The following is a 6,443-nucleotide window of genomic DNA, read 5'->3' on the forward strand; positions in this document are numbered from 1 at the left end:
TGAAGAAAGATTTTGCCCATGGAGAAAAGACAGGGCTGAGAGGAAGGTTAGGAATAAATAGTCCAGTAGAATTTTCTGAGCCAGCGTGAACAGTGTACGGCCCAGTACACCAGCCACAGCAACTGGTAAAACAGGAACTAGATTTTTTCCCCTGTCATAGTAAATCATTTATTTGTTAAAATGATATAGATTATTCAAGATTCTACAGTCTTAAATCATGGATGGCAACATAGCGTGGATTGATACAGAAGTCGATCCCAATGTAGGTTTTTTTTCCTTTCCTTCTTAAAAAAATACTTATAGACCAGAGATGGGGGGAAAAAATTGGTTTTAAAAGGGGATGAACCATGGTCTGACAGAGCCAGTTCCTCAGCACCAGAGACTTCTGCTGTGGCTCAGGAACTAGATTTTAAACTTGATTTCATTTTGATTACATGTGGCCACATGTGACCATGTCCACAATATTGACAGCACTGATGTAAATGGTCTTGCTGAGTGGTTTGTTTGGCTCTTTGGAGGGACTTGCTGAGGAAACTGAACCTGTGATGCGCGTTGAGGAGCCAGTGGGTACATACTAGTGCAGGGCACCCTGAGCTGATCACCAGCACCACCCCTCTGCCAGCTCAGTGACCACAAGTAAGTCACGGGACCTCTTGGAACACTAATTTCCTCATCAGTAAAATCATCACGCTAATAAAAAGTTCCCAAAGTTATCATAAGGATAAAATATAATTAACATGAGTGAAAGTACTATATTATTCAATATACTTGTATATTTGCTGTTTATTTTACATGGATGAGCCTATGACCAAATTACTAGTGTTTGCATGTGTGTGTGCGCTCAGTCGTGTCCAACCCTCTGCGACCCCATCGACTGTAGCCCGCCAGGCTCCTCTCTCCATGGAATTCTCCAGGCAAGAATTGTGGAGTGGATTGCCGTTTTCTACTCTAGGGAACTTCCTGACCCAGGGATCGAACACACATCTCTTGTGTCTCCTGGATTGGCAGGCAGAATGTTTCCCACTGTACCACCTGGGAAGCTCAAAATGATTAGTATGACACTCATTATCCCTGGTCCCATTTTAGAGACAAGGACACTGAGGTTCTAAGAGGCCGGCGATGCTCCCAGTCTCCTCAGGTGGGAAGGAGCCGTGCAGTCCCTTGGGCTTTGCCATTTTGCCAAACGACCCCAGCAGTCAATCCTTCAGATGTCAGGGGTGATTAATCGCAACAGTTGCCACGGCACCTTTGTCTTGGAGGGAGACGGCAGCAGCCACCTCGGGGGATGCTACAGCTTCTGGAGTGGAGGGGCCTGGGGGTGCAGCCAGGGCAGGACCCCCCTTGGCAGAAACCCCCATCCCGGAGTTCTTCCTGCCGGCCATCTCCCCTGCTGCTGAGAGAGTCACTTCCTGCTTTCAGTTTCATTAGGCTATGGTCATATTTCGACAACAGCCATGCTGCAAACTGCCTGCTGCCCAGAGTCCAGCAGGACGATGGTCTACTTCCCTCGATGCCTCTGGTGGCCCTTGGGCCCATGGAGTGGCATCTGAAGTGACTTCAGTAAATGGTGTCATTCTTCAAGCAAGGGTTATAATTAATTAGTCACGTCAAAGAGTGAACAAGTGGCACACAGAGCAGGGAAAAGGTTACAGTAAGTAGAATCGGAAAGTGATGGTGACTCCAGGGGGCAGGCGAATGGGCACCAGCAGATGGTGAAGGTGGCCACGGTCCACCTGCACGTCTCTCCTCCTTGAAGGACACTGGTCCTGTCAATATGCACCTGTGTATTTAAACCTCAGATGGGTCTACAATGTCCGATGCCATGGAGAAATCCATTCCAGTTGAGGGTTCCATGGCACAGTGAGAACAAGCCTGCTGACCAGAGTCCCACTTGAATTGCTTGCAACGGGAAAACCGAGCACCTGCCTTCTTGCTCAAATAGGGGCCAGGCTCAGATTTAAGGAATAAGGAGACATTCAAAGGATTAGCAGTTTAAGGTGTTCCAAATTTCTATTTATATTCCCCAAAAGTTTGTCTTTTTGTTTTTGTTTTTGATGGCTCTGGTCCATCCATTCATTTAAGAAATGTGTATTGAAAGCTTATTTTCAGATTATTTTATGAAAGGTTTCACCAAAAACATTCATGGTTGATTCCACCATGTGGTCAAGTTTTACCTTTATGTAAAAACAAAGCAGCCTGACTCTGGGGACACTGGCTCCATGCCCTGTGCTTTGGGTTTTCCTGAAATACCCATTTCATTGGATCTCCAGTCATCCTCAAGGAGAATGAAAACAGGGAGTGGAAATGGAGATGTCAGGACATTGACCCTGGGGCCCTGGGTCAGTGGGGCTCCTGAGATGATAGGGAGCGTACTGGGGTGTCCAGCCTGAGGGCAGGACAAAGCCCAGTGGTGGGGGACGTTGGCTTGGCTGACGGACACCAGGCCTTCAGTTCCTCCAGTTCATCATCTGGGGAAGCTGAGGCTCTGAGCAGCTCATCAGGTCTTTCTAATTTGTACAAAGCAGGTTTACTTCCATCGTCTCACTTGATACTCACGGCTGTGCTGGCAAGCTGTACTGTTACCATCAACCCCGTTTTACAGGTAAGGAAACAAAAACCCAGGAGGAAAGTGGCTCAGGCAAGGTCACACTGCTGGCGAAGAAGCAGAGCCAGGACTCAGATGTCCCGAATTCACTTATTTGGAGACAAATTCATACATTTCCCACTGCTTCTTGGGGGACAGTGAAAAATGGGCATTAGCTGGGGCCTCATTAAGGTAGCTCTGAAGATGTAATCTGAAGCCAATTTTGTTGCTTTTATGTAAGGTGTATATCTTCTCGTGCAGTTCTGGTTGTGTTTCATTTAATTATTTGAAACGCAGCATTTTCACAGCTGCCAGTAAAAATACGTATAATTACAGTGTGCAATGATCAGAATCCTGAAAATCCTCAAGGCAGCCACTTTCGTGGGAAGGCAAAGACTCCCGAATGAAGCAGCCCACTGCTTCTTTACCAAAACATCCCCTATAATTAGGTCACATTAAGGATGCAATGCCCGTAAAATTGGATTATTTAAAAATAATGAAACTTTAAGCAGCAAAAAAAAAAAAAAAAAATTTAACAATTAAAGATTTCCAGAGGGTGATTAAGGGAGATTTGCTCCAGTTCGAACTGATTAAAATGTCACAGAGCGAATCAGATGCAGGAAGGAATGGAAGGGGCACCTTCACCCCCATGACGTTCATTAGACCGTGGTGAGTTCTAACTCCGAGGGGGTGGCCGTCATGAGTCACACAGATGGAATCTCAGAAGCTTAGAGGTTGTGGGGCATCACCAGTTATGGTGTGATTACAGGTTGAAGTACGGCTGCCAGTTTTTGAAAGAAGTCCAATTACATGCCTTTTGGGCTTCGAGTTTTTAAATATATATTTACTTCTTTGGCTGCGGCATGCAGGATCTAGTTCCCTGACCAGAGATCAAACCTGAGCCCCCTGTACTGGGAGTGAGGAGTGTGGGCCGCTGGACCGACAGGGAAGCCCCTGGGCTTTGATTTTTTTTTTTAATTTTATTTTATTTTTAAACTTTACAATATTGTATTAGTTTTGCCAAATATCGAAATGAATCCGCCACAGGTATACCTGTGTTCCCCATCCTGAACCCTCCTCCCACCTCCCTCCCCATACCCTCCCTCTGGGTCGTCCCAGTGCACAGCCCCAAGCATCCAGTATCGTGCATCGAACCTGGACTGGCGACTCGTTTCATACATGATATTATACATGTTTCAATGCCATTCTCCCAAATCTCCCCACCCTCTCCCTCTCCCACAGAGTCCATAAGACTGATCTATACATCAGTGTCTCTTTAAAAATATGGAACGCTTCACGAATTTGCATGTCATCCTTGCGCAGGGGCCATGCTAATCTTCTCTGTATCGTTCCAATTTTAGTATATGTGCTGCCGAAGTGAGCACTGGGCTTTGATTTTAACACTGGGAAAAATCAGTGATGTCCATCCAAGGTGCCCAGGCCAGATCCATTTCTCCCACCACAGTCTCTGTGGCCCGGTCTGACCCTCGGGCACAGCCACCACCTTAACCTAGCTTGTTTACAGCGGCAACAGCTTGGCCTCTGTGCCCCTAGACGTCAAGCCTGGGATCGGAGACAGGAGGTCAGGAATCTTCCTCACTCCTGCTCTGGAAGCTTCTAGAAAACTCTCTGGAGAGTCCTGGAAAGCAGGCCCATGAGCTGAATCAGGAAGAATGGGGCATGTCTGCTCGCTCAGGGAGGGGCTGCAGTTCCCAGCAGAGGTGCTGGTTGGTTGGGGGTGTCCACCCGTGGAAGATTGTTCTGGGTCATGAGTGTCCCTCACATTTACTTCCTGGTCCCGCGTTATTGAGCGGGGAGCCCCCTGCTCCCTGGGCCCCAGGCACTTGCACTCTTAGGGGGAGAGGCAGACAGGCCCTAAAGGGAAAACGTGCAATTTCAGATCATGAAGAAAGTGAGCAAGGAGGATGTGGGAGAGGGCGGGCGCCAGGTTGGAGAGGCTGGGCAGGGAGGGCACAGGCGAGGGGAAGGACCCCAGGAGGGGCTGCCGCCAGGGGCATGGGTGTGTCTGTGGTCAGTTTCCATTGCTCCCGTGGCTGGTGGGGAGTGGCATCTGGAGGGACCCTCTCCCCTGCCTGGGGGCCGCCTGGGGTCCTGCAGGAGGCCTCTCCCTCTCCTGGCGAGCCCGCCAGACTCCCCCCACCCCACCTCACTTTCCCATCTGCCTTGCCCACCCTGTGCCTCACACGTGGGTGCCCTAGGCTGGACCAGTTGCTCCCCCAACTCGAGCTCCAGGGCTGAGACACCTGTGCTGCTCATCATGGTGGGTGAGAAGAGCAGGCAGAGTCCTCTGGGGTGGGTGGGGTGTCATTCAAAGAGGTAAGGGGAAATACCACCTCGTTTCTTGTCTCCCACCTCACTTGTCAGGGCCTTTCCAGGCCAGTGTTCATGGGCTGTCCATGTTGCTGTCAAATTGGGTACCAAAAAAATGGGGAAAAATCCAGGTGAATGCTGGTTCCCTGGACCACTCAGAGTCTCAGAAAACAAGGCCAGTGTAAGATTGTGCTACAGGGACTTCCCGGGCAGTGCAGTGGTTAAGAATCCACCTTCCAATGCAGGGGATGCAGGTTTTATCCCTGGTTGGGGAACTAAGATCCCAATCTCACATTCCTGGGGGGCAATGAAGCCTTCGAGCCACAGTTACTCAACCCTCGCCACAACTCAGAGAAGTCAGACCTCAACTAGAGACAACCCCCATGCCACAATGAAAGATCCTGTGTGCCATGACTAAGACCCAATGCAGCCGAATCAATAAATAAAATCTCTCTTTTTAAAGATAGTGCTACAGCTCCCAGGCCTGACCAGACCATGGTGTGTGCCCCTAGACCCTCATTTCTGAGGCCCTTTCAGAGAGCTGTTTGAGTTTCAGAGAGCTGTTTGAGGTTCAGAGACAAGAAGGGTGTCATCCCTACCGCCCGGGGGGAAACCGAGGCTCCCACAGAGAGAGCACGAAGGTCCTTCAGACACGTAGCAGCTGCCTGTGGTTCCAGGTGGGAACTGTGTACAGCTCCCAGTCTTTGGGGGACCCCAAGACCCCCAGCTTGGGCCTGGGTCATGGGTCAAGCCAACAAGAGAAGCCACAGGGGGCAGAACATTTCAGGGACCTCGTCGTCTTGTCTATTGTCTGCTTCTGCATTAGGGACATTCTGATTGGCTAATGATTCTCCTTACCTGAGAATTGACTCCCACGGGTGCTTCAGTCTCGTTGCTCTCAAAGAAGGAACACAGCAACATTCCCTCATGTGGCATAAAGCACCAGCCAGACCCTGAAGGTTGTTTAGGGCCTGACACCACGGTGCTGAAGCTGAGTGCCGAAGAACTGATGAAGGAGGCTGTGTGCCAAAGAATTGATGCTTTTGAACTGTGGTGCTGGAGAAGACCCTTGAGAGTCCCTTGGACTGCAAGGAGATCCAACCAGACCATCCTAAAGGAAATCAGTCCTGAATATTCATTGGAAGGACTGATGCTGAAGCTGAAGCTCCAATACTTTGGCCACCTCATGCGAAGAACTGACTCATTGGAAAAGATCCTGATGCTGGGAAAGATTGAAGGTGGGAGGAGAAGGGGATGACAGAGGATGAGATGATTGGATGGCATCACCAATTTGATGGACATAAGTTTGAGCAAGCTCCAGGAGATGGTGAAGGACAGGGAAGCCTGGCGTGCTGCAGTCCACGGGGTTGCAAAGAGTCGGACACAACTGAGCGACTGAACAGTAGTAAAAACCACCATGCTCCCTTGTTATCACTGAGGCCAAGATGACTCCAGGTCCTTGCTAATGGGCGTGCCTGGCAGGTGGAACACTGACAGTCCCATCTCCCTGCGGAGCCTGGGCTTCCTG

At 49.6% G+C, this 6,443-nt stretch overlaps 1 non-coding gene across 1 annotated transcript; it reads right to left on the reverse strand.

Annotated features, from left to right (window-relative positions):
• Positions 1-3,862: 3,862 nt before the first annotated feature.
• LOC113884710 lies at positions 3,863-3,969 on the reverse strand. Its single transcript, XR_003508984.1, has one exon. It is a non-coding gene; the product is annotated as a U6 spliceosomal RNA (small nuclear RNA).
• Between the last annotated feature and the right edge of the window lie 2,474 nt (positions 3,970-6,443).

Source organism: Bos indicus x Bos taurus, chromosome 26 (assembly GCF_003369695.1).
Source record: "Bos indicus x Bos taurus breed Angus x Brahman F1 hybrid chromosome 26, Bos_hybrid_MaternalHap_v2.0, whole genome shotgun sequence".
Classification (NCBI taxonomy): Eukaryota; Metazoa; Chordata; class Mammalia; order Artiodactyla; family Bovidae; genus Bos; species Bos indicus x Bos taurus.